Below are 21373 nucleotides of genomic sequence, written 5' to 3'. Positions count from 1 at the left end.
ATAATAACATCAGTTCTGTTCTTCTCCAAAGTTTGATTTTCTGTTTGTATTTAAGAAGCTGACAACCATATCTGAAACTCATTGATTATCTGCCTATAATAGCTTACCGTCTCAACGGAACAGATCAACAAACCTTTTCCACTTTGTCGAATGTATTCCAAATAGCAACGAAATGGGGCCAAAGATATCTGAAATTCAATTAGAATAATGATACTCTGGCTTATTTATTCTGAAAAAAAGAGAAGTATTTAAAGAGTAACTTGTGATCCATTTAAATGGATCCTGATTTTAGATGAAATGAGTTGTTCTCTTCACTGGTCTAAAGAGTGTATTTATGTGGTAGTTCTAGCATTGCCTCATAGTTTTATTTGCTTTTTCTCATAAATGAGAGGAACATCTTAAAACAGCGCATTCATTCAATTAACATTATTTAATCTACTGAGTCTAAGGTTTTTGCTCCTAGATTTTTTTTTAAATCTTGTAAAATCCGTTGCCCCACACCAATCTTTCATGGTCATCCACATAACTTGAAATGTGCTACTTCCTCATTAAATCTCACCAGATTTACATCGTTATTCAAGTACGTGGGGTTGAATGGCTTTCTTTTTTTCTTTGTATTTAAAATCCAAATAATCTGCTGGGTATTCTTATTCCATTCCTTGGCCTTCTAATCAGTCCAAACATACCAGAAAATCGAATGAATCCTTCCTATGGTGAAACCAAGGCAACCCAGAGAATGTCTCTGCTGAAGAACACAACTGACTGTCACAAATCAAAACAAATTGATAAATTACTGTTTGCAAATCACTGCAATAGGAAATTAATGTAGTGGCTTGGAATAAAGCAGATTTCAGCACTTTTGGACAATTGCTTACCACCATCTGGAAAAGAAAATTTTGTTTCTTTGCTATTGAATATACAGAGATTTTTATATAAACAGAATCGAATCCCTTCAAGAATCTGCATTTGATCATGAAAGAATGAAATGATACTTCACAATGGATCTGATAAATGAGATATTTATGTATGAACAGGCCCACTGATTTACCTTTGATTTTTTAAGAACTTTTGAAAAGAAAAGTAAAAAGAAATTTAATGCTCTGTTGTTTATTTTGGGAAGTGAGTGTTTGAGCCATGTGCTGTAAGTGACTCAAACCTGGATGTTTGAGTTTCTTTTCAATATTTTGACAGAATGGATGTAATACACAGCCTTAAAACCAGCTAAAACATTGGGCCAGGATGCCTGTGAATACAACTCAAAGATGTGTATCATCCTAGGATACTATCATTTGGTTTTGGTACTTGATCACAGCAAAAAGCAGCAGTGAAATTTGGATCAATCAGAAAAAGATTTTGTTTGAAGAAGTAACAATTTTAGTGCTCAGTCCTCTAATGTTAGTAATATGTAAAAAACTAGAGAAAATTTGATAACAGTATGTCTACCCTGAATTAGTCCATATAAACACTTGGAATAGGAAATTATGGCTGAAATGAAACCAGTCATCATTCTGACATTGATCCCAGTGGAGATATATGTTATGTCTGTTCCTGTCCTGTACCCCTCTTGGTGTGGCTGGGCAACTTAGCTACACTTAGCCACCTCTGAGTGTGACAGGGAAAATGAACTAAGCAGAGCTCCACTGTGATGGGGCAGCACTGCAGCATCATGCTCTGAGAATGCTACCAAGAAAATGCATGCAAGCTCATCTTTCACTTTTAAATGAGTCATGTTTCCCTCAGAGCTCTTCAGTTAGAAGAAAGAAATAGTTACCAAAGGCTACTGATAAAATCTACACTTTTTTTCTTCTTTTTTATTTTTTTTAATAGGAGAATGTGCAACCTCCCTTCTGGCAAAAAGATGTAAATTGTGAATTTTAAGAAACAAATCCTGCTGCACAGCAGGTTTAGACAGGCTGCTACAGTTGGGGCCTTAAGGCGTTCTGTGGCTTCCCTGTGGTAAGCCATGGTTCTCATTTGTAAAGCCAGGAGAATTCCCACTGTTGCTATAATCATATGCATGATCCTTCTTCCATCTCAGTGCTCCCAGCATCAGTTAAAAAAGAAAAATAGGCCAAATGTTGGTTTTTATGTAGTCAGCTATCCAAAAGCTTAGGAATTTGATATATTTAGCGAGATTTAATTTTGTTCTCAGGAAAAGAATTAAGCTTTTTAGTGGAAATCTTAAAAAGGAAAGAGAAAAAAGAAAAAAGAAGAAAAAAAAAGGAAAAAGGAAAAAGGAAAAAGAAAAAAGAAAAAAGGAAAAAGAAAAAAGGAAAAAGAAAAGAAAAAAGAAAAAGAAAAAGGAAAAAGAAAAAATGAAAGAAGAAAGGAAAAAGGAAAAAGAAAAAAGAAAAGAGAAAAAAGAAAAAAGAAAAAGAAAAAAGAATAAAAAAATAAGTGATGAGCCACTGAGCTGGTGAACGTTTTCCTGATTTAGACATGGCGGTAAAGGCACAAGAATTTATTTTTGTAGAGATGTTTTTTAAGTAAAACATTCTCATTCTCCCATGAACTGTGGTTTTCCAAATATGGAATATCCTTTCAGAAAAGGCACGAGTACATACCGTGATCTTTGCCATGGTATACTCTCCCATGTTCGGTCAGCTTGCTGCTTGGTGGCTTCCTGTCCAGAGTTTGATTCTGCATCTTTTCTATTAACAGCCCTTGATGGACTCATTTCAGCATGTCCTTTTGATTCGATACCCAGAAAATATAAGTCAGTAAGTTTCACAGGTCAGTTATGTTTTGTTGGTAAAAGTACTTTGGTTTCTTTCAAGTCTTCCCTTTGAAAATTTCATTTTATATCCCCTCCTTCCTGTATTGTGAAAAAGATTGAATACCTGTTCCACACTTACCTTCTCTAGGTCTTTCATGATGCTGTAAACCTCTGTCTTACCCCTTTCTGTCCTCTGTTATTTCTTTTTCAATGTTAAAGAGTGCTAGTCTGCTGCTTCTTGCCCACTGTGGAAGCTGTTTCAGAAACTTCATTGTGCCTGCTACCCTCACATGTAGAAGCAGGGAAAAGCCTAGATTAGAAGGGACCTCTGGTAATCATCTGAGCCCACCTGCAGTTGACAGCAGGGGTTTGGATTAGGTTACTCATTGGCCCAGCAAGACAAGTTCTGAGTTACTTTCAGCAAGGGAGATTCCACCACTTCTCTGGACAACCTGTTCCAATGTTTGGTTGTTCTCACAGTGAAGAGCTTTTTCATATAGACTGATGAAATTTCCTTTTGAAGCAACAGATGCCCATTACTTCTTGTCCTGTCACTATGTCCTTGTGAAAAGAGTACCTCCATCTTCTCTATAACTACCTTTTAGGTATTGAGAGAATGTGACTAGACTCCCCTCTGCCCCTTCTTTTCTTCAGGTTGAGCAAACTGAATTCCTTTGACCTTTCAACATGCATCAAGGTCTCCAAGCCTCTAATCAGCTTGGTGGCCCTTCACTGGACTATCTCTGATATTTCAATGTCATCTTTGAAGTGGAGGTCCAAAACTCGACACATTATTCCAAGTGTGACCTAACAAATGCCAAATGAAACAGTGACAATCTTTCATCTGTTGGTTTTACTTTGGCTCATGCAGTCAAGGCCCCAGGCTGGTTTCACTGCTGCAAGGATGCACACCTGTTCCAGTCAGTCCTTGGCCTGCACTGCTGCTTGGGATTGTTCCATCCCAGATGCAGGATATTACAATTATCTTTGTTAAACCTCATTCAATTTGTGTTGGCTCAGTCTTCCAGCCTGTTGAGGTCTCTGTATGGTGTAGTGTATAATATATACCTTCTTGTGTTTAACTCTATTCTTTCTCACAGAGTGTGGAGCAGAACTGTGTTTATCAGTCATGGTATGGACCCATGCTAGTTTTGCACAAGAGCACAATAATAACAAAATAACAACAATAATAATAAATTATGCTAATGCTAATACTAATACTAATTATTATTAGTAGTAGTTGTTATTTGTTTATTATTATTCGTTTTCTGTTTTGCTCTCTGTTCCTTTACTGATTATCAATTATGTTATATTTGCCTTTTTGACCACCACTGCACCTGACTGGATGTTTTTACAAAACTGTCCATGGTGATCCTGAGATCTGTTTCCTCAACAGCAATAGGTAATTCAGACCCAGCAGTGTATTTGCATAGTAAGATGACGTTTTCTTCTCCATACGTATTCCTTTGAATTTATCAACACTGAATATCATCTATTATTTTATTGCCTAGTTTTTCAGCTTCGAAAAGAGAAAACAGAAACATTTCTAAAAATTTACTAAAATTTCTTTACTTGACTGATTCTTCATTTTTTTTTTCACCATCAGCATCTGTTGTGAACCTCATGAGGTTCAACAAGGACAAGTGCAAGGTCCTGCACCTGGGTCGGGGCAATCCCTGGTATCAGTACATGCTGGGGGATGAAAGGATTGAGTGCAGCCCTGCCGAGAAGGACTTGGGTGTACTGGTAGACAAAAAGCTGGACATGAGCTGGCAATGTGCTCTCGCAGCCCAGAAAGCCAACCGTATCCTGGGCTGCATCAAAAAAAGCATGGCCAGCAGGTCGATGGATGTGATTCGGTCCCTCTACTCTGCTCTCGTGAGACCCCACCTGGAGTACTGTGTCCAGCTCTGGGGTCCTCAGTACAAGAAGGACATAGACCTGTTGGAGAGGGTCCAGAGGAGGGCCACAAAAATGATCAGAAGAGAAGGCTGCGGGGAGACCTTATTGCAGCCTTTCAGTACTTAAAGGGGGCTTATAAGGAAGATGGGGACAGACTTTTTAGTAGGGCCAATAGCAATAGGACAAGGGGCAATGGTTTTAAACTAAAAGAGGGTAGATTCAGACTAGATATAAGGAAGAAATTTTTTTACAATGAGGGTAATGAAACACTGGAACGGGTTGCCCAGAGAGGTGGTAGATGCCCCATCCTTGGACACATGCAAGGACAGGATGGATGGGCTCTGAGCAACCTGATCTAGTTGTAGACGTCCCTGCCAATTGCATGGGGGATGGACTAGATGACCTTGAAAGGTCCCTTCCATCCCAAAGCATTCTATGATTCTATGTCTCCCACTCCTCAGTGTTGTTAGCTATTGTCAAAGGTAGAGTACTGGACTACATGTTGTGATCTAGTACAGTCATTTCATGCTACACTTCTGAAGAAAACCTTCATCAACTGCTTAGTCCATCCTAGATTGAAATTTCTTGAATAATGCTTTAATGTCTATTTCCTTTTGTTTCTAAAGGCCCCCAGGGAACCAAATGTTCTTAACTGTAAAACATGGCCCTAGAAAACTGATGAATAGCATGCAATCTATTTTGAAGGAAATCATGGTAAGAAAGTTCATTGCAAATAACCAAATGAATGTGCACAGAACTGTGTTGGAAAGATTCATAAGCAGCTACTCCTATACAAGTGCTTATAAGTGTAGTAGTGATCAGGATATGTATAAGGAGCAAGGTTTTCCAAACTCACTGAAGTTTGAGATGAAGACTAGATTTGACATAATTTTTTAAATAAATGCTGGGGAGACCCCACAGTCTGTATTCCCAGCAAGTTCTGGGATGTAGAGTAAAGAGTCCTGGTTTGGGGCTGACATACTCTGTCCCTCCTGCATCCTTTTCTGCTTTTCGGAAAGAGGGTGGAGATGAGATCAAGCACTTTAAACTTGTACTGCCACTGAAGGAAGACATCCTGTCCTCCTTCCACCCCACTGCTTTATTCCCTTGCCCGTGTTCTCTCTGATGTTGCCACAAGTGTTTCTGGAAAGAACTGGCCTGGGTTAAACCCACAAAGGCAGCAACATTAACAGAGAGATCCAGGACTACATTTGGTAGCAGCATCTGTTCATGCCAGCTTAAAGTGTTAACATTATAGCTTAAACAGGCTTTATTTGCTAATATTTGCAACTTCAATGAGCAGCTTTTACACTTCCAAATGGCTGTGTAACATGGTAATCACACATATCTACACCAGAACTAGTCCCTTGAATTGGTACTGAACGTCTAAGCCTGTTAATTTTTGGTTTTCTTTTCTGACCTTTGATAGAGAAGTAAAAAAATGTGGCTTTAACAGTAAAGTCTGTAAGACCTCAAAAAATAGTATATAAGAGGTTGATTTCTGATTTTTTCCCTCATGAAGTTGCTTGAATGTTCCCCATTGTGTTACTTGTTAGTGTAGAAGTCAGCTTCTTACTAAATAAAATGTATTAGTACCAGTAACTGCTTGTTAGCTGAAAAGATGGCCTGTAACTGCACATTTAAGTTAATTTTAGCAACTATTCAGACAAATTCTCACCTCCTCCCCTTCACAGATATGTTCTAATTCCCTAGGAAAAAGGCAGAAAAAAGCCTGAAAAGGATGTTTCCAATTAGTGTGTCTTTCACATATTTAAATTCTGTCTCTCTCTGCCAGATAATTGAATAAAATGTGATACATTCTTTTGATCTTTGTCAAGATAATGTAGGCTGTAGATATTGTTTCGTTATAAAGTTCATGTTGACATAGATAGTATTATGCCACTTATAGCTGCTTTGGCACAGATCTGGAATCAAGTGTGCAGCAGTGATTAATGACCAAGAATGCACAGACCTACTGTTGAGCCTAGGATCTCTCTAATCTCTGCTCCTGTTCTTTCTCTCAATTCTGGCATTACTTAATGCAGCTTCTGCGAACACAGCATTTCTGGTGACTTGTCATACAACTTGTATTGCCAGCAGTTAGCATAGTGGTAGCATAGAGCTAACAATCATTAAAATCTCAGTTGTCTTAATTCTTGCGTATTACTTTATCTTTGATGCCCTTTCTCTACCTTGCAATTTTTTATTTAGTGTTTAATACAGAAAAGACTTTTAAACCTGTGCTAGACTTTTTTTTCAGTCCTTACACACTGTACAATCAATTAATACCCTTTGATATGTTATGCCAATTAAGTGATATGTGTGTTAACATAAATATTTAATTGTTAAAGGAGAGATCACTTTGTCCTAAAGCTTTAATTAAATTAGATTCTTTTCAGATGGTTGCCAAGATGAAACAGTGCATTATGAACATTTGCCACTGCAGGAGATTTCTGCTTATTGAAAGACAAAAGGGTAATTTCATCTAGGATTGTTGCAAACTGTACGAGTCCTTCATACTGATAAGAGAATTCTCCCTCTTTTAACCTTGATATGTACTGTAGTAATGAATTTATGAATCTTTAAAGTCAGTCACATCATTAAAGTGGGGATATGATGTTAGCACTGTCAAGTAAATGATAAGGATGAAAATTTATCTACGTAACAGTTAAAGAGATCAGAGTCAATACCAATTTGTCAATAATTACCATTGCTTTAAACAGCAAAACTAACATGATGAAAGTCGGCAGCTATGGATCTTTATTGTACACCAACTGGAGTTCGAATATTTCTGACAACATAGTCTTCACATGGCAAACTGGAGTTGTAGGAAAACTAAATATCCTTGACACTGGGCTACTGAGGCACCTAAACTATAACTCCCATGAGATACCTCTGTGGTAATATGGAATCCAAGTGTTTCATTATCAATCCAAAATATTTCCGGTTTGGGGAAAAGTGTTCCTGTGTTGCAGTTTTTCCTGATTATCTGAACATCTTCCAGAGATCAGAATCCTGTTTTTTGATATGCTGTAGACTCTATAGTCATGTGTATATCTCCCATTGAAAACACGTCACAGCAGTTTCCTTCAAAATATAGTACAGCTATGCATAATGTATGATAAGACTAGAGCGATGTGCTATGTGAATCAAAGTTTTAATGCCCTAGTTTTCCAGATTTTATTATCTGTTCACTGTGTTTTTAAAGGAGCTCTGATTAAGAATCATGTCAGCTGTGACAATCCATAATGCCAAGCAAGACTTTCTGTGAGAACCTGAAAAAGACTCTGAACTTGTTTTAATATTAAAATCAGTATTGGGAAACCTGGTTCTTATTTTGCCAGGGGGAAGAGGATTGTATCAATGGAATCCTACTTGCTGACAACGTGTTGTCACTGAAGATCTTAGGGCAAGGGAATTCAAAGCACAATAGGTTTTCTCTTTGTGTCTGACACGGTGGTTCTTACTCAAATAGTTGGTCTGTATTTGCTTCTTTGCATTTGTTGACCAGGTCTCTAAAAGAGAGGATGCAAAAGTTCAACCCTCCTTGTCACCTTGGGACATACTGCTCAGTAACTGAATGCCTGGCTTGACTTGAAGTCTTATCTGCTTTCTTGCTCTGCAGAGCATAGAAATGTCAGCAAGGCTGTTTAAATATAAAATAAACATTTTCAGCTTCAGCTCAGCTTCACATCTGAGTGCAATCCTGTTGCGGGACTGGACGCTCTCAGGTTACCTGAAATATTTCTGTTCCCCAATATCAGACTACTAGAGTCTACTTGAGATTTTAGGCTAAATGCAGTTCTTACATAGGCTACAGCCTTGTGGACATTTCAGCCATATCCTTAGATGCTTACTGTCTGGGGTAGACACCTTGAAATAGTCAACAGTGTGTCTGATGCTAAGGTTATGTCTACACAGTGAGGGAAGTGGTATCTAGATTAAAATAGAAGTGAAATAGCTTGCTATTTCTGCAGGAATATTGGGAAAGGTTCTCTCAATAATGTGAGATGCTCTTCTGTTTTGCTACAGAGCAAGATGTGACTGCTTAAGCAGGGATGAGAGATTTCTGTTGTTCCTGGGGTCGTGTCCAAGGAGATAGCAAAGGAACAGATTTGTGGAAGTGCTTTTAGGGTCCCAGGCATGGAGCAAGTCTGAAATGAATTATTTTAGGTACTTGGATAGTTCTGTTGTCATGTTGTTTTCTTTAATGAAAGCTATTTACTGGGCAGTATATTATTGAGTGTATTTATAGAGCAATAAACAGAATTGATTTGATAATTTCTGTATTTTTATAGTTGTTGGTAACTGCAGAAAAAGAGAGCAGTGCAAAACTGTTTTACATACTTTGAATGACTGAGAAGAGATTCTGTTTTATTTAAGAATTTTAAGTATCATTAAAGTAGTAAGTTAGAGAAGGTGCTGTTTGGCTGAGTGCTTTACTATCCATTAGCAAGGCAGTTGATAAATCTCTGTTGAAAAATAATTTGAAAACCTAATACATGGGATGAGTGCTTACTGGGTTATGGATGTTCATTGTTCACTTCTCTAGCTGTATTTTTTTTGTTCTGCAGGGGAGAGTAAAAGGAGAAAAGGACTGGTGGGAGTGCGGCAGCATGATGGTCAGCATGAAGGTCAGGTTGAAAAAGTGGGAAGAAATCAGACCAGTGAGAGGAAATGCATACGTTTTCTTATAGATGTGAGCAGAGAGTCAGTGTAGTGTCTGCATAAACAGCAAAGGAAACATGCACATTTTAAATGCATTCGAGGCTGACTTTTCAGTCTGAAGTTATTGCAGTTTGGCATACGCTGGCTGAAGGGAGGGAAGTTGACAAGTCACAAGACAGGCTACAATAACACGATTGTTTTGGTTTTTTTTTCCTGGAAAATGATCCGGATTTTGAGTGGGATTGACTTTACGCTTTTGGATCTACTGAAGTTGACAGTACTGGGTATCTAAGCCCTTTGCCCAGACCAGAAAAGATGAATTGACAGACCAGTTACTAGTCTGGCTGCACTCAGTGGCTGCCATGACCCAGCTGCAGCCTGGGCAGAAGGGGCTGGCAACCAGAGAGCTGGGAGCTGCTCTGAGGGCACTCCTGTTTGGGCAAGGGGAAGGGAGACCTGAGGGGAGATAGGAGAGAGTGCTGGAGGACATTGCAATGGCAGGTGCCTACAAAATCAAGGAGCAGACCCATGCAGTGGAGAGGGATCCAGAAAATCAGGCACTGCTTAATGCCCAGTTTCTCACTGGAAAGGGTGGGCCTTGCTGTCCGGTCTCTGCCCTTGCAAAGTGGCAGTACTGGAACTGAGGCAGAATTGACAAGAGCAAGACAGTCAAGGAAAACCTGTCCTTCATCTCCTGCCACCTTCCCTTCCTCCTGCTGCCCTTGCCCATGCCTGCCCTCACTACCAGGAGTAAGGCTGGAGGGCAAGGCATGTCCATTCACTTGAGGAGGTGAACCTCACATATCAACAGCATCGTGCAGCTGTTTTTGTCAGGGAAATTTTGTACAATGGGACCTGGGCTGGGCAAGAGCAACCTAGAGTAGTCTCTGAATCTGTGTGTAGACAGAACCATGTGTGACAGTCTGCAGAGAAGATTCTCCAAGGCCACTAAAAATGCCATTAGCCTGGACATCTGCTTGAAAGCTGACTTCAGCTGTTAACTGAGACATCTACCTTTAAAGAGCTTGCCTGCCCATAGCATGTGAAAGGCTGCATGGGAGATGCAGTGGGGTTGCTTTTGATGCCTTCTGCCAACAGAGGGGAAGGCACAGTACACTCTCTGTTGTGTGTCACTTTGCCTTCCCTCTGCCCATGTCCTCATTCCTCTCCTTGCTGATGATGCCCAGTAAAGCATCATCAGGGTTAGACAAACATGTGCAGATTCAGTGAACTGTCCTTACTGGCTCCAAACTGGCTGAAAATGTTGCTACCCAGGGAAAATTCTGCAGAGGAATGGTTCACGTCCTTCTTCCTCATGCCACATTGTCCTGGGGCTGCACAAAACAACACAAGCGTGCATACACTGCATTTAGCTGGTTGCAGAATGTAATGCCAACCATCCTGCACTGCATAGTTGTGAAATATGGGAAAAGCACAGTGTCTGCCATGTTTTAAGAAAAACACCTTTTACATTGGAACCTGCTGAAACAAGTGACTTCTGTGAGAATGGGCTTGTGATCCTAAAGCAGTCGTGCATACCCACATAATGAATTGGAGTAACCCCAGTAAAATCATGAATATGACTCTGGGGGGAGAGGATATTCAATTTGTATAAACATTATTCTTGCACGTGCAGATCGGTGCCAACTTACCACATTGATGGGGTTTTGTGCATACAGTCTTAGCTTGCAAATAACTGCACGTGCAAACATGCAAACAAAAAATATCCGATGCCCTGTAAAATGCAATGAAGAAGCTCAGGCAGAACATTGATCTGCACTGACAGCATTTGTATTTTTTTGTAGTTACCTCTATGCTGGCCCTCTGATTCAGTATGATGTGGGTGAGATGTTTGTACTAGTACACAGGAAGACCTTGAACATGGAAAATAGTACTTACTAAAATAGATCACGTTCCCAAGGGGGCAACAGCAAAATGACATGAGATTCGTAGAACAAGGAATAACTAAAATTGCCCAATTATTTAAACTGAGGTATTTTTCTATCAATATAAGATCTTGCTGAGCTTCCGGAGCATAATTTGCAATAAGCATTTTGCCTGCAGTTCATGATATAAATATTTTATACTATCATCTCCCACACTACTAGAATAATAGAGGTAGTGTTATTTAATCCACTCCTGGCAAAGCAGATGCTTGCCAGAATGCATAAAGCACTAAAGGAACTGTTTTTGTTGTAGTTGAAACTAGTTTGTAGAATGATTTATCTGGTTAGATTCCTCATTGTGGAAGTGGATTTGACGATGCTTGTGCAACACAATTTAAGGTTGTGTTGAAGGCTCATAAAAAAAAAAAAATAAACACAAGGTAGTCGATGGAAGTGTTAACAATAGAAGAATGAAAAAAGCCTCCCTAAAAGGTAAGCAGGTAAAGCAAGAGTCTTGGCTGGGTAGGGGGGCAGGGAGGGCGCTGGGAGAGACTCCATGTCTGTCAATTCTTTGAGTTGGACTTAGTAGAAATTGGGACCACAGCTAAGTGGAGTTGAGTACTCCTTTTGAAAAGCAGTTGCAAGCATAGGAACTACAAGCCTTAACAGAGAGCATGCAAGGGCTGTTATTTCTGCATAGTGGTCTCAGAAAGTGTGTTGCAACCCAGCAGGGATGTAGAAGTTCAAAGTTTAATAAAGCTTTTCCTAAAAATACAACCTTTGGAGTGTATTTTAATGCCTCTCATGTGACAGTCATTGTCTCTCTTATACTTTACCTGCAGCACACGTTTCAGTTACCTATATCTGATACACTCTGACTACAGTCCTTGGGTCTGAGGTGGGTGTTTGGATGTCATAGGAGTTAGGGGAGGTGGTCCAAATACTCCTTCTCTAGCTTACATTTCTACACAGTGGAGAGGAGATGAATACTGATTGCTAAGCACGGCAATTTTGCACAGTTGAGCCAGGGTTTAGTAATCAGAATGGCATTGTTGCTAAAATTCTGTGGAAAACATTTAATGCTATGCTCTTTCCCCCTGAGGTGATTGTGCCTAAAGCTGTTACGTATAGGGAATGACAAAAGGATGACCATTTGTTGTGTGCATTTGTTATGTGATATACTGTATCATTTAGCACTCTTCTTTTTATTTACACTTTATTTTTCATGCCTATTGTAGCTTTTATTAATGTGTTTGATAATGTGGCATCAGCTGCAGGGCAGAAATGTTTACTCTGTTGGTGTTTTGATAAACTCTTCAGTATAGATTAAAAAAATTTGGCAGCCCCTGGATGTATAGGCTTGAGTTGGAAATCTACGTGTGAGTAACAAATATTACAATGCAGATGAGCCAGACAGGAGAAAGGGAAATTTATAATAAGGGACTGCTCTGGCAGTATTAATCTGCCTCATGTAGACTGAGTGATGAATCATCCCACATTGCCACAAGGACTGCTGCTGCTGCTGAGCTCTGCCAGCAAGTAGGACAATAAAAAGTGTGCATGGAAGGGTGGAGGGGAGGGCACATGTGGGGGATTAGGAAAGGGACAAAGAAAGAACAACTATTTAAAACTGGACATCTCAAGCCTGGCCAGTAGTTCGTGTTATATATAATTCAGGCAATTCATTGGGTAAATCATTTCATATGCTCCATGAAATGCAATTTGCTTCCATGGCCAAGCATGACAAAGGTTTCACAGAATTGCAGTTGGTGAAGAGCTCTTCTAGGATAGTTAATTCAGGGCCTGTGAGATTGCTGAGGCGTCTTGTCAGAACATTAAATAATCACACAATGTCATGAGGGAATATCTAATTATGAGTCCAATTTCTCAAGGGTCTGAGTACCTGTTACAATGTGCCGAGAACCCTTAATTCCCACCGACAAGAGCGGCAGCTTAGGGTGTTCCCAGCAGGCATTTAATAGGATTGTGCCCTTACTTCATTTGGCTGGGGTAAGTCCAGGCCAGTCAGGTGAAGCAACAATAATCAAACAAGACAAGATAATGACAAATAGGGTTACATCCCATCAGGAACGTTATTACTTGCAGATGATGGAACATACACTGGTGTGAAGCCCCTGTAAAAATTAGGGCTAGATTTAAGAGTTCACTCTTAGGGGTTAAATTTGTGCCTTTGAGAAAGATCCACCTGTACTCACCCCATGTAAAAGATCTGTACAAGGCAGCATGAATCCTTTATCAGCACAGACTGTCATCCTGTGGGAACAAGTAACAGAGTTCCCATCCACAGTTCAGTCCCAAGGACTTCAGTGATTTAGACGTCCTCATCAGGGTTGTCTGCCTTGCAAAGGCAGATGGCATTTCATCAAGTGTTTGGGAAGCATAAAGCTTGAGTAGAGTCATTTCAGGGAAATTTGGGTGCTGAAGTTCCCTGAGCAGCGTTCTTGGTGTGACTCAGGAGACAGAACAAAATTTGAGGTGGACACATAGAGTCAGTAAGACTTTTTTCCCTTCTTATACACCTGCAGCTATATAAAGGAGAAGAATGTTAGATGCAATCAGAAAAGAATAATATTGTATTTTGGCTTATGATACTTAGGCAGAGATGAAGGTAGAGATGGTGTTCTTTTTTTGGTATGAAGAAGCATTACAAAAGAAGTAAATGAGAAAGGAGCATGGCATTATGTTAAGCACTTTTGGGAGAGTGAAAAGTTAAAATCAATCTCTGTGTTGTCAGGCTCTTAAGTGAGGAATGATGCATTAGACTACCTGATTTTATTTGATTTGTTAGGAAACCAGAGCTGCTGTGCTGTTTCTTGAACAGAATTACAGGCTTCATTTAAAGAGAGATGCAAAGCGCACACATCATTCTGGAAGAGATCAACATAAGCGTTTTCTGTATCATGAGTAATGTTTACTGGAAGAAATCAAATTACTGTTACACAGACCATCTGTTTTCTTTGCATGCAATCATGTAAGTGTTTTCGGACAAGCCATCCTATTTAATCAATTGTAAATCTCTTATGGGAAGGCACTGTTTTCTGTAATAAAATCTATTTTTATGACAAATGTAAGAGTTTTAAATACTGGTTTCTTCTGCATAAATATAGTGTACATATTGTTCACAACATACAGAGTAGGGGTGTATAGCATTGGTTATTATCTGTCAAGAACTTAATTTTAGGGCTTTTTGGGTAGCAATTTTTGGATATTTGTTGGATCTGCAACTCATTGGTGTTCATCTGTTATAGCAAATAACATAATGAGTAATATGGTCCATTTACAGCCTGGGAAGGTGCTTCCTACCTACATTTAATAAATGCAGTATGTAGCATCTCTATTTTGTAGCATGCCTGCTGTGATAAGAGTGAATACTGGGGAAAACGATTGTCCATTGTCTAAATGCTTACACTTGGAAAGACTGAAGAAAAAAAGGCATGGCTTGTTGGAAAATGACCCTGTGGAATTACATTAGAAAAACCTGAATTTATGGTTTAAGAAGAAGACAACAACAGAGTGTGAGATTTACTTCATGTTTAAGGGTAGCATGTTCATAGATGTGTATAGCCCCATTCATTTTAGTGGATGCTTCATTGAGCCTGACATTTTATTTTTTTATCATTTCTGTCAGCTTCCCTGATTCATATATTGTCTTTGGGTGCACACAGGTTGCTCTTGAATTCAGAGGAAGCTGAAGGTCTGCATCTTAAGAAAAGTATCCTCTGATTTCAAAAGTAGCTGTGTACGTGCAATACCAGAAGTTGTGCTGTATTGTATCAAAGGCCCCTGAAATAAAAGGAAGGAACAGGAAATGTCAGTAACACAAGTGGAAATTCCCTGAGAAGGTTGGCTGTCCTTCTCAATGAGGTCAGCAAGCCTGAATTTCATTTGTTCTGACACTTTTAAATCAATGGTATTTTGTCTGAATAACTAAGCTGCTTACTCAGGCTTGAAGAGTGTATGGTGCCAAATTCTTGCTTTTTCTTGGGTAAACATGAAGAGGTAAAGAGGGAGAAACAGATGGAGCACGGACCTCGAAAAATGATAGTGCCTACTCTCTGGTGCCATCCCATGGTACAGAGGAAGCTTTCTGCCCAGGGAAACATCTGGTGAAATGAAAAGCCCCTGTAAGTCCTTTTGTAAAAGCTAGACTCAAGATCTCTATGTCCCATCTATTCCCACTTATAGTGTCACTTGTGAACTGCCAATATGTGGCAGAGGGAAAGCTGCCTACCAAACTGAGCTAATCAGTCCTAGCACCCACCTAGACTTGGAGCTTACCTAGTTCAGTCAAGAATCTGATGAGAACTAGGTTGGCAGTTAATCTTCTTTTATTGGTCTGCATTAATTCAGTAAAAGGAAAAAAAGCAGAACAAGGTGAATGGCTTACAAAATCATATAGGTAATAGAGGGTAAAAGATAAAATAAAAAATAAAAATGCAATTAGCAGTGGTCTAAAAGTTTTACCCTGTTCACAGTATTTTCTATTCCAATTCAGCATCTCTTCTTTCAGAAAAGTATTAAATATGAGATAAATCATTACTTTTATTTTTTTCCTGGTTTTTCATTTTACTTCCACCCTTCTTTTATTCAGAAGGAAGAAAACTGCAGGCAAATTAAGCATTTCACAGAATCACAGAATCGTGTTGGTTAGAACAGACTTCTGGGGGGCATCAACAATGTGCTAGTCTAAGTGAGACAAGCTTAGATAGCGTTGCTCAAGGCCCTGTTCACCTGAGTTTGGAGTATCTACAACGGTGGAGATTCATCAGCTTCTTCCCCCTACCTGTTCCTCAGTCTTCCTTTTGCTGCCAATGTTCCCCTAGAAGCTCGTCTGGTTGCTCCTCATGTCCCTTACTTTCAGGTCCAACTGAGGTCTGGCTTCCCTAATTTCATCCAAGCAGGCCAGAACAAGGAAGTTCTGCACTGCTCCTAAGTAACCCTCCCAGCCTCTTCATCCTCTGTCTGTCCACACTGCCCTTCTCCTGTGCCTGCATGACTTTCCACATGGTGAGCTGCGAAGTCCCTGTGCACTGGGAAGGCTGTCCTCAGCAAGCAGCTCACTCTTCTGGGCCCCTTTGCTGTCTTGGTTTTCAGGAGACACATTTCAGTTTGAACTGTCAAAAAAATTGATGCAAATGTTGGGGTTAGATTTTTCAGGTCATCCTTCTTACTTCCCACCCTTCCGTCTTCACATTCCCAAATCTTTTTTAGCAAGATATAGCAGTGTAATCTGAAGGATATCAAAACATTGTATTTCCACACGGTTTTCTTTTTTAGAATGATTTTTCATTTGTATGTGAGTAAATTTGCTACAGACTTTTTTTTTTTAAATTGTTTGTTTGGAAGTTGTCAAGTGTTTTGACTTTTTTTCTGGAATTTTTTTTTTTTTAGCCAGAACTTTGGAACAGTCACCATGAATTCTCTAACAGCTTCAGTAGACTAGGCACTACATTTTCCAGTTGTATGGTCTGGTTTTATCCAAGAAAGATGTATTGATGTATTTACGATTGTCATAGAAGATATTGGACTAGTTCTAAGAACAGTAAATGCTAACACTGCTGCTTGGAAATTATAATATTTTTATTATTAAGAAATAATTCAGCAAAATTACTTAAGTTGCTTAGTGGTAAAGAGAGTGGTAAACTATGAGTTACTGTTGTCATAGTTACACTGTACTTTGATATAGTAGTGTTCATCTAAACAGTAGTAAAATAATTTGCTCAATGAGCAATTACAATGAATATCTTAAAATAAAAGTACAGAACTCCTGACCCCATTTTAAGTGCAGTAAGTGGAGAATACTGCTGTTTATTTTAGAATTTCCTGTGTCTGCAGTGCTGATTACACTGAAGTGCGAATCAACGACAAGGTGCCATATAGCAGAATTTATTTATAGTAGCTTTATAACTGATCTAAAGTGAGACAACAGATTTTGATACCCATGACCTTTAATAGAAAAATCTCTGAAGAGAAGTTTGCAATTTCACCTCCAAAGTTACCCCTAGTGAAAGTCCTTTGTATTTTAGGCTTTGTGAGTCAATTAAAATAATTACCCATTCTTGGTTGGTTTCTTTTTTTCTGAATTATTCGAGTCTCTTGGCTATCCAGTTGACAATTCAGAAAAATTATTCAGAGCTCTGAAATCCTCAAAGACACACAGTTTACCATTTCTGCTTTTAATAATGTTCTTAAGTGCACTATGTTTGGGGGTTTGCCTGTTTGCTTTTCCCCGCTTGACCCATGGCAGTGCAGTGGTCATAGAGGATGTGATTCATGTGTACATTCTGAATTCTCCTCTTCTGCTTCTCTACCAGATGCACTGATTTTCTGAAGGAAATGGAGCAGAAAGGCACCACAGATGATTATCATGCTTGACTTTGAACTGGTCTCCCATAGCTCCCTTGGTGGTACAGGGAGGAAAAGAAGGAAACAGAAGTGCTCAGTCATCATTCTGAAATATATTTAGGTCTGACCAGCTCATCCCTAAAGAGGAAAAGTCTATAGGTATTCAAAAAAACCAATAAATAATCTTTAAGAAAGACATTCTGGAGTGAAAAGCAAGTAGAAAAGATAGTTTAGAGAAGGTACAGGGAAGAAAACATGCATAGAATGATGGGATTGAATTAATATTTCAGAAAGGATCATGGTCATTGCTGTAGTGCCTGAACAGTGGGATAGAAACTTTAACAATACATGCATTTAGCACTAATGAAAGAAAAACATATTTGAAATGTGCAGAATTCACTAGTGGAATTGTTTGCTATAAGAGTAAAAGATTGCTATATTGAGTAAAACACTGGAAACTCTCCTCACACATATTATCTCTCTGCAACTAAATAGGGCAGCATAAAAGATTCTGGCACTTACTAAGCAATGACCCTGCCAGACTGCTTATTTGGAAACCATGTCTTGACATTTTTATTCCTCAATATTGTCTACTGTTGAAGGCAGGAGGTAGGAACTACTTGAATTATAGTATGATTGGAAATTACTTTTACAATGCCTTCATATGCCGCATTAGGTCTCTGTCTTCTCTGTCACAGGAAACCATCTTGCACCCAGAGCAAGAAACGTAAATTCCTTTGGCTGTCCCTTTTCTCTAAGGGACCTGATGCATGAATGGACTAGAGAAAGGAAGGAAAAGAAAACTCCAAAGACCTACAGATCATCTTGCTGGCAGGGTGAGTAAATGTCCCAGGATCTCAGTCTTACATTGTCAGGTACACAACGAGCGATCCTGCTTTAAGTGTTGCCTCAGAAATGTCCTCTCCAGTAATTTTTGAGAAAAAAGATGATAAAAATGTCTCCTGTTTACAGGTCTCTGACACTGGTGCCCTACATGTGTTCAGAAGTATCATGACAGACACCTTCTATATTTTCACTTTAAGCCTTGAACATGAATTTCATAAAATAGACAGTTCTGTGTCGTGTTTTTTTTTTATGTGTGTGGTGCTGTTAAGACCCTTTTCAAATGGAGTGGATGAAACAGAAATATCTATTACCAAATCAGTCCAAATTCCTCATGACTCAAAAAGAGACCCAAAAGAGGGAAGGAGGGAAGGAGGGAAGAAGGGAAGAAAACTCATTTTCCCAATGCTGACTGTACTTAGACTCCTACAGATCTAGGCCTGTGTTCTCTGCTTTCCCTAGGCATTTTTTTTTCTTGCTTACAAAATGCAATGGAACAAATTACCTAGCAGAGAAGCAAATGTGTAGTCGACTTATGTGATAGCCAGAACCTAATTATATGATCCCCTTTTCTTTCTGGGTTTGCCTGTTCCAAAAAGTGGTAGAGGCAGAAACCGCAGCAGAGTTTGGAGGATTTCCTCCAGTTCATAGCAGTGAGACAGAAGGTCTGTCAACTACCAACAAGCCAGTCCAACAGATTCAAGGGTCCCACGTACAGAGGATAACTTATGTTTCAAAAAGATGATCTAAATCAAAACAGATGACTAACACGGCAAACAATCACAAAAAAACCTGAAGATTACCTTGGAGTCCTCTACTGTCTCTAAAAAAAGAGGTGATGAAAATGTTGTCCTCCTCCATTGGGATGGCTGAAAGTCCCTCTGAGTGTGTGCTTTCCCACTGTATTTGGTCCTGCCTATTTCTGCACCCTAAACATTGGCAAGGGCCCATCTGCTTCTGTCTTCTGTGCTGGGGCAAAAAGCATGAGCTGAATGAAAAGAGAAAACCCATTTTCCCTGCAACAATGGACACTTTTTTTTCAAGAAAATGTAGAGCAGCTGAATTATGGTTTTAGCTGTGTGACAGCCCACCCCAGCTAGGAACCTTAAGGGAATTTGCCAGAGCCTGCAACGTGATAGAACAAAATGAAGGGTGCACCAGAGGACAAGTACTTTCCTGCCAACAGCTCTCTGGTATGCTCTCTGATACTGCAATCTAGCAGTATAATAGTGCCTTTACAATTGCTATTAGATGATGTGTTTAATATAATATTAGGCTGTTTTTCTTAGCATACAAGCAATGTTTTGACTTTGATGAAAGTCTCGTCTTTCCTACTGCATGTTCTTTGAGGGGATCTGTGCAAACACAAAGGTTGTCTGGACTTTGCCTTATTCTCCAGTTAGAAGAAGGGGAATTTTGTTATTTTTGCTTTTTGATTTGTTTAGTTTGGGGTTGTTTGTTTGTTTGTTTGTTTTCAGTAAGTGCTGCTCTGAGTGTGCTGAAAGATTATGGTAGTGCACAGAATTTTTACAGAAACCAGGTTATTCCCTTGCCCACTCTGAACCCGACCCTAACAGCCACTACAGCCCTGCTCTCTGTTGCTGAACTCTGGGATCCATAAGAAAAGATGTTCAAGGGCTGGGGAGTCACTTTTCTGCTCTACCACCTGCTTCTTGCCTCCTTATGGAAAAGGCAGTAGAGCAGATACAGCCTGTGGGTACAGGTTTGTCCATACTTCATAACTAACACAGCGTCTTCTTCAACAATGTAATTACACTCTCTTGTTTTAATAGAGTAGTGTACTTTCTGAACCACGACTTATTTCCCCCTTAGTTCTACTTTATTTTATATAATATCTGTGCAATGGAGATGGGCTTGATGTACGTTGACACAGTGATGCCATTAAGTGATGGCCAGTATGACCGAGAACAATAAAGGTGTTCAGTAAAGGTGTCAACATAGCTGAAGATTAAAGTTAACATTATTTTTATTCTTAAAACCATTTCCATGTGTATTGCTTTTGCAATTCACATATAAAATAAAATCATCCTCAAACTCAAATCTTATTGAAGCTTCATGAACATTACTACAAGGAAAATAAGTAGTTGGTAAATGATTAAATGTATAATTAAAGGTTTCACATTTAATCCTGTCACTGCAGTGATTTATAGCTTCCATTATTTTGTCTAAGTAATGCACTTCTTTTTTTCTGGTGTTTTTTCTTTCCTTCATTGTTGTTAGTGTCTGTAATCTTATAGTAAGGAAATTTATCACAAGGACAACATTTTTGTCCTCAGCTGCAAGGTACAGAGGAGAGTTAAATCAAAATATAGAAGATGCAATACACTTCCCACTGCAGTTGGTGGGAGAACTGTGAAGTGTTTACAATATTGGGCCAGAAATGCTTTACTCCAAAGAACAAAGGGCAGGATGTAGTCTCTGTGCTTCTCTGCTGTCATATTTAGGGCTGAAGCAGGTGTCTTCAGTAGCCAGGCCCAGGAAGGCTCAATAAAGACATAGGGCTGGGACACACAGTATCCCTCTGTAGTGCATGCCAGGATTGGGTGGAAACCTGCAAACGCAGCAGAAACTACCTTGAAATAGCCCATAGCAAAGGCTGAGCAGAGCCCAATGCCTACAGGCTGCAGAGTCTGGGCTCTTCTCCGGAGATAGGTCCCCATAGCAGGGTTTTTTAAAAAGACTCAAAAAAGGCTTTGTGGTCATCCCTGCAGCCTGTGGGGAACTCATTGCTTTTGTGATACTGAGGGCTTTTCCCTTCCTCACCAAGTTCCCAGCCACTGGGCTGTGCTATCCTCTCGCGAGGTTTTCTGACAGCTGCATGAAATTCCCAACTTACTTCACTCTGGCAGGGCTGTAGTGGGACTAGTGGACCACTCTCCACTCGTGTTTTCCAGACCAGCTTGCAGTTCTGCTGGGAACTGTGTGTCCATACCACCTCAGGGTGGGGAGAGCCTGGAAACAAGATCCCTCA

At 39.6% G+C, this 21373-nt stretch overlaps 1 protein-coding gene across 7 annotated transcripts in view; it reads left to right on the top strand.

The window, feature by feature from the left end:
- LOC104013413 (poly(rC)-binding protein 3) overlaps window positions 1-21373 on the top strand; it is a 545963-nt gene that overhangs the window by 90742 nt on the left and 433848 nt on the right. For all 7 annotated transcript variants that reach the window (XM_087759345.1, XM_087759356.1, XM_009465908.2 and 4 more), the window contains one exon: window positions 18237-18374. The gene's annotated coding sequence lies outside the window, so the exon portion shown is untranslated. The remainder of the gene's footprint in view (window positions 1-18236; window positions 18375-21373) is intronic.

The sequence above is a fragment of the Nipponia nippon genome, unplaced genomic scaffold (assembly GCF_047370975.1).
Source record: "Nipponia nippon isolate SJK-2023a ecotype South Korea unplaced genomic scaffold, ASM4737097v1 scaffold_1, whole genome shotgun sequence".
NCBI lineage: Eukaryota > Metazoa > Chordata > Aves > Pelecaniformes > Threskiornithidae > Nipponia > Nipponia nippon.
Note: the sequence above shows the minus strand (reverse complement) of the source record. Positions and strands in the feature narration are given on the sequence as shown.